Consider the following 6,500-nt stretch of genomic DNA (forward strand, 5'->3'; position numbering starts at 1 on the left):
TAAAAGACAATTTGTGGTCCAAAACATATTTTTTTTCCCCCTTATGCTGTCGTCTTCCCCTTGAATGAGGTTTAGTGTTATAGCGTTGAACGCTTAAGATCAAAAAAGCAATGATCATGAAGGCATTAATCTATTTTTTTATCCGAGTTTATCAGACCAATTTATACATTTTAATTACAGAACTGAACATGTTTTTGTTTATATTTTCTTGTGCATTTGTGTTGGTGTGATAAACATTGGACGATGGCAGTGTCTCTGAATACAAATGGCTTCCCATTTTTTTGAGTCAACTAATTCTTACATTCAGAAACAATGACTTATCTAATTATTCCATGCTATGATTTATTGTGTTAATGAGACATGCAGTTTATAAAAGAGCAAAGAAATCAAGAATCTGAAGTGATTTTTATTTTGCTTTAATACACTTAAATATACATTCATTCATATAGCAGATTTACCACAGTTCACATGGCATAAAGCAGCTTTAAGATTCAAAGGTTTTACAGCCTTTAGTGCTGGGAGTATTTCACTATAACTCATGGTGTGCCCCAAGGCCCTATCCTGGGGCCAGTATTATTATTTTTTACTTTGCATACTTTAACTTTCAGAATCCAGACATTTTCTTTTACAAACTCTGTTATCTACAGACGGAATTTTAAATATGTCTGAAACTTTCTCATTGTGCACCTAGGTTGAGTAAATATACAAAAAAAAAAGAATGAAACAGAATGAAATGCAGAAATTGTTTATAAATGAAGTAATGCATGCTTACCATATGACAGATTAGCTCATCAAAGAAAAATACATTTAATCTAAAAAATGTTTAAACATTTCTTAGTGAATAAAAACAGCAGAACAAAATTAAACCTTTGCTTAAACAATATTTTATTATTAGTAGAATTGAAAAGCGATTGTTGGGCACTGCGTTGTTTTCTGAATTCAGTTTTCAATTCTTTTTTTTCACATTAACAATCGTGTAGATAACTTCAGTTGTTGTGTCACCTAGATAAATATAAATATATATTTTAATATGCTGCTTTGATTCCATACTTTTTAAGGATTCTGTTGAAGTGACTTACCTGCATTAACAGCCACAGATCTTCGTCTTATTATGAGAATGGCACCCAAAGCAGCGAGAAGCATGAGTGGAACAACTGCAGCGACCACAGGCACAACCACAGGCACAGAAACTGGTGGTGATTCTGGAGGAAACAAAAGGTTATTAGATTTCAATCTATGGCATTAATTTCAATTAACAAATTGTATACTGCACCAGTAACTGCAGTGCTTGCACGGTTGCAAGCAGTGATGGTAAAAACCTCCTCTTCTCTGTTGATTTTGTTCCAGACTTTGCAGGTGATGTTTCCAAGAAGCTGTCTATGTATGATGATAGAAACATTAAACACTCTGGATCTTTCAGATGTGTCTCTGCTGAGGACCTGACTGTGTTTGTTAGATTGTAAAAGTAAGAGATCGTTCAAAGTCAGAGAGAGTTCTGCTTCATCTCCTTCAAAGGAACAGCTGACTTTCTTCTGTTCTGGTGACAAACACTGCTGGGACACCGTTAACACAGACACGGGATCTGCAAGATAAAAAATATAGAGTAGTCACAACAAAATACAGACGGTCTTAAAATCTAAATTAAATGAGCTACAATTCCTGGTTCATATGGGAAATTTGTTTTGGCGTTTAAAAAAAAAAAATATATATATATATATATATATATATATATATATATATAATTATACTTAAAGTCAACTCAAAAATGCATTTACTCATGCACGTTTTAGTTGCAGCAGGGAGGCTAAACAGTTTTTAGTTTACGTTTTAATTAAGCTTACTATTAAATGCTCTTTATTCAATGTTTTTATGTTAAATTTTGATGAATTGAAATGACAAAACAGTGGAGTTTACTTCTTGTGTCGAGCAAAAAAAAAAAAAATAGATATTTTTTTATTTTTTAACAGAAACTGAGTTTTATTTTTAATTGTAAATATGTAATTTACAATAGACGTACAAAAATTGTGCAGTAAACAAATATTTCATTCTCTTACCGAGTACTTTCAGATGCACAGTGGACGTTGTCTGCTTTATACCAGCAGGGTTGAACTGCTCAAATGTGTAAACTCCATCATCTTTTTTTGAGATATTTCTCAGTTTAATTGTTCCACTTTTTAAGTTCAAATCTAAACGTAGATTTTGGTGATTATTTATTATACTTCCACTGTTGTTTGTCCTAAAGATGGTGGTCGTGTTGTATTTTAGTTCCTTCTTGCCATTATAGTCTTTGTCAAACAGATGAAAATTCAGAGATTTTCCAGCTGCAGCAAAACATGAAGTTTCCTTTGATTCATTAAAGCTGCACTCTGTAAAACCTGGAAGATACAAAAAGAAATAAATATTAATTTACCAATAAAGAAACTTGAAATGTATACATTAAAAATATTTTTAAGAACTTTAATTCAAATTTTTTTCTTTTTCTTGAAAAATTCTGATTTTTCAAATGCATAATTTTACACTCAAATGTACCTTTTCCAAAAGATCCTGTTAGCCGAGCTGCTGTGATCAAGAAGATGAGAATCATTGTGTCTGGAAAAGAAAACACACTCATGTAAAACATATTTGTGATGTAATCATTCAGGTAAAAAAACAAAACAAAAAAAACCACACAAATCTATTGCTCTACTTACATCTGCTCTTTAGTTCTTGCATAAAGGTCAAAATTGCTAATAGATGAAAGATCAAACAAGTCAACCCTTAAACACAGTCTGCACAGCGGACTGAAGATGTTTCACTCTTTGACCGACAAGACTGAATGTGGCAGACGTGTGATGGCACGCATGTGTGAGTTTAATTTTTTGTGTCCAGCTTCTCTGCTAAAACCAGCAGATGTATCTATGTGGTTTCCTGTGTGTCAACAAGGCAGCAGGAACAGTTTGAAAAAAGATAAACTAAACCATCTTTAATGTTCCACTCATGAGTATGTCTTTATTTATCTCCACCTTAACTGCAGAAGTTTTGAACCGTGCTCACAAGCTGTGAAAAGTCTTTGTTAAAACATCTTAAAACATCCTTAAAACATCCTAAAACAACAAAATATTTCATTTTAGTGATCTTCTATTTAGATACAAACATAATATTGTGTAGAATTAGACTGTTTGAAATATCAACCAAGTTTTTATCTCATGTATTTGTTAAAAAAAAATAGCAAAAAGTAGCAAAATAAATTTTCCTCTAACATTTAATTTTTTTTATACAAATTGATTGTCAGCTTTTATTTTGAAAGGGGAAAATAAATAAATAAATGAGTGAAGATGCAGGATTTTTCTTTGCAGCAATGACCTTTGGCCCAATTTACACATATGAATTACAGAACTGGACTTTTTTTTGTTTGAAATTTTCTTCCATCTTGTGCATTTCTACTGGTGTGGCAAACATTGGACAGTATATTAAATTAATCGTTTTTATAGCTTCTGGATTTTTGTTGGGTCATCTAATTTTTACAATCAGGATCAAGGACTTATCTTCTTCTATACTATGATTTAATGTGTTAATGAGACATGCAGTTAATAAAAAGCAAATAATTTAAGAAAGTCTGAAGTGATTTAATTTAGTTTTATTACGGTCATTTTAAGGTTAAATTCATTCATATAGCAGATTTACCAGTTTATACAGAATGAAAGACATAAAAAATTAAAACCATGAATTTATTTAAAAACAAAAACAAATAACAATGTAAAAGATCATAAAAAATAAAAATATTTGAAATGTATAAAATAATACCTAAAACAATAAACTGAAATAGCACTTTGAAGCATTGAGTTTTAAATTCCTAAATGCCTTTTTAAAATGCATGGCCGGATGCAATACAGAACTTGAATAGCAAAATGCAATTTTCATTTAATTTATAGTAACAGAAACCCATGACAATTTTAGTTTGCAAAAAAAAAAAAAAGGAAACCAGATCTAAAAGGAAATGTTAGGGTTTTTCTTATCAAAAGGGATCACTAATTCTGGAACCACACCAAGAATCAAGCAAGTTTGTCTTCTCAGCTTCTGCAGAAGGAGAGCAGCTCAGTACTAGCATGAAGCTGACACAGAGAAACTCTGACAACAGCAGACAGTCGGGTTTTTAACACACAGGCGGGGGGGTAGTTACAGGACAGGACTACACCGTCTTCACAGCAGAGTGAGGGTGTTTCACACTTTGACAGATGAGGGTGATTTTTCTTTTTTTGTTGTTGTGGCCAGCCACTGTGGAAAAAAAAACTGATGAAGCTATGTGTTTTTTTTTAAGTGATAAAAACAGTTGATCAAAGATTGTGACAATAATTTTTCTCTCGCACTTCAGCTCTTCATTTCAGAGAAAACTATTCTTTCACTATTGATTAACAATCTTTCCTTATTTGGAATCACCTCTAAACTTTCATAAAGACATCAAAGATTGAAAAAAAAATGAAACCATGTTTATGAGAGGAGGGTTTGAACCTCACTCAAAACCTGTGAGAAGTCTTAGTGGAAACACCAAAACATATAACTGGTTTCACTTTAGTGATGTTCAATTTTATTTGCTGACATACTTATTAAAAAAATCCAACAAATATGTTGGTGTCTATGCTGGTGTTTCAATTATATTTATACCCTCATACACCTTTTGCACAGCGGAGTGATGGGGATTTGCATTTTTGCAGAGAGGACTGAATGTTGCAGACATGGAATGGTGTGCATGTCTTCGCTCTGTTTTTTGTGGCCAGCTTCTCTGCTAATAATAACAGACGTATCTATGTGGTTTTCTATGTGATAAAGGCAGTTGGTCAGCAAGGCAGTAGCAACTAAAACTTATTTAACACCTTCAATGTGTTACTGTTAAGTCTTGATGTTCAACTTATGTTTTTGATACAGGAAGAAAAGCTTAAAAGAAGTAGAAGAAAAGTTTCCTGAGCAAAACAGCATCACAACAAAACACACTAAAACACTACAGCTTTTCAGAAAACCTGTCATTTCACATGCGGGAACAACATCTGTGAAATCTAACGTCTTCTTCAAGCACATATACGGTTCAGGAAAAAGTTCATCTGAGACTCAAACGGAGATCTGTGGTGAAAATATAAGAGAACAATGAATAGTGATTATTTTTCTCTTCTGTAATTTGAGCTAAGATATGGAGAGAAAAGCTTTGATAATTAAGACAATTGTCTATTTTTATCTGTCTCATATGGTGTTGTTTTTGCATGATTTACAAATGTGGTTTGCAGAGCTTACCACTCCAATTTTAGTTGAAGTTTGAAATTTTCTTTGCATCTTGTTGCCTCAAACTAAAGCTGTAAAGTATGGCCGACAGTGGACAAAAATTAAAATAGGGTGGATTTCAAATAGACAAGGCATTTTCTTTATAGGCATTTACTTTAAAAGCAATCAAATGATTATAACTGACAATTTTAAACTAGAATCAAGAATGGATGAAAGGTAATGCTTTTCTCTTTTGGTGAAGTTAAAAGTCTATGAGCTGCATCACAGACAAAGCAGAGATGGTTGTGCATTAACTCTGCTCTTCCTGTGCAGGTAGCTGCTCTTTCAAGATTTGGCCTAGTGCTGCATTCACACTGCCGAGGCATCAAATTCACATCTGCCGCCTCTTTTTTGATGCCTGTCAAATTTACTGCTCAACGCCTTGACACCGCTGCTGTGTAACAAAAGTTGTTGTTGTGGGAGCATGTAGATGTTAAATAGAAGTGGCCTCAAGATGGAGCCTTGGGGAACTCCACATGTAATTTCACTCAGATCCAATAACACTGGCACCAACTGCATTCAAACGTATTCCATTAGTCACTTTAGTCAGAGCTGTATCAGTGCTGTGGTACTGTCTGAAATCTGCCTGCAAGACATTAAAGCAATCATTTCTTATTAGGAATTAATTTATTAAATTAAAAAAGAGAGAAAAATGAATTTATGTAAATATTGGACAACAGCTTTTTCATTTATTTTACTTGAAAATTGCAGGTTTGATATCAGCCTGTGGTTGCTCATTTGTGTTTTGTCAAGACTGTCCCTTTTTAGGAGGGGTTTGATTCCAGTTGTTTGCTAAAGACAAGTTCACAAACTGGAGCAGGACCAACTCTGGAATTTTTGGGAAAAAGAGGAGTTAATTTGACATAGATATGTCCTCTAGATCTTTGGTGTTTAGAGGGTGTTCATTTACTGACATTTGGATAAAATTAGGAAGATTCGGTGACATATGGTGACAAAAATTGTTGAGTACTGATGTGATATTTTAAATGGAACCTCGAGGGTTATGGTTAAGCCATTACCATTGAAATCCAGCATGAAAGCTTTGAGCGCCATCATGTGGCTAAATGTGCTGTTGTTAAAGCTGAAATCCAGATTACCTGCAAAAGAGTGTTATTTTTTTCTGTTTCCTTTTAGTTGGTTACTGACATTTGAACATGTGAGATTGTGACAAATTATTGCTCAATTTACAACATGTAATCTCCACTTCTTGG

At 33.2% G+C, this 6,500-nt stretch overlaps 2 long non-coding RNA genes across 2 annotated transcripts in view; one reads left to right on the top strand and one right to left on the bottom strand.

Moving 5' to 3' along the window:
- LOC118599654 overlaps nucleotides 1-1,703 on the top strand; it is a 9,484-nt gene extending 7,781 nt beyond the window's left edge. Inside the window, exons 2-3 of the long non-coding RNA XR_004949089.1 lie at nucleotides 1,059-1,218; nucleotides 1,348-1,703. This is a non-coding gene — a long non-coding RNA (uncharacterized LOC118599654). The remainder of the gene's footprint in view (nucleotides 1-1,058; nucleotides 1,219-1,347) is intronic.
- LOC118599655 lies at nucleotides 277-1,205 on the bottom strand. Its single transcript, XR_004949090.1, has 2 exons — nucleotides 1,080-1,205; nucleotides 277-1,002 (listed from the first exon to the last, which is right to left on the bottom strand). It is a non-coding gene; the product is annotated as an uncharacterized LOC118599655 (long non-coding RNA).
- Nucleotides 1,704-6,500: the final 4,797 nt, after the last annotated feature.

The sequence above is a fragment of the Oryzias melastigma genome, linkage group LG14, assembly GCF_002922805.2.
Source record: "Oryzias melastigma strain HK-1 linkage group LG14, ASM292280v2, whole genome shotgun sequence".
In the NCBI taxonomy this organism is placed as follows: domain Eukaryota; kingdom Metazoa; phylum Chordata; class Actinopteri; order Beloniformes; family Adrianichthyidae; genus Oryzias; species Oryzias melastigma.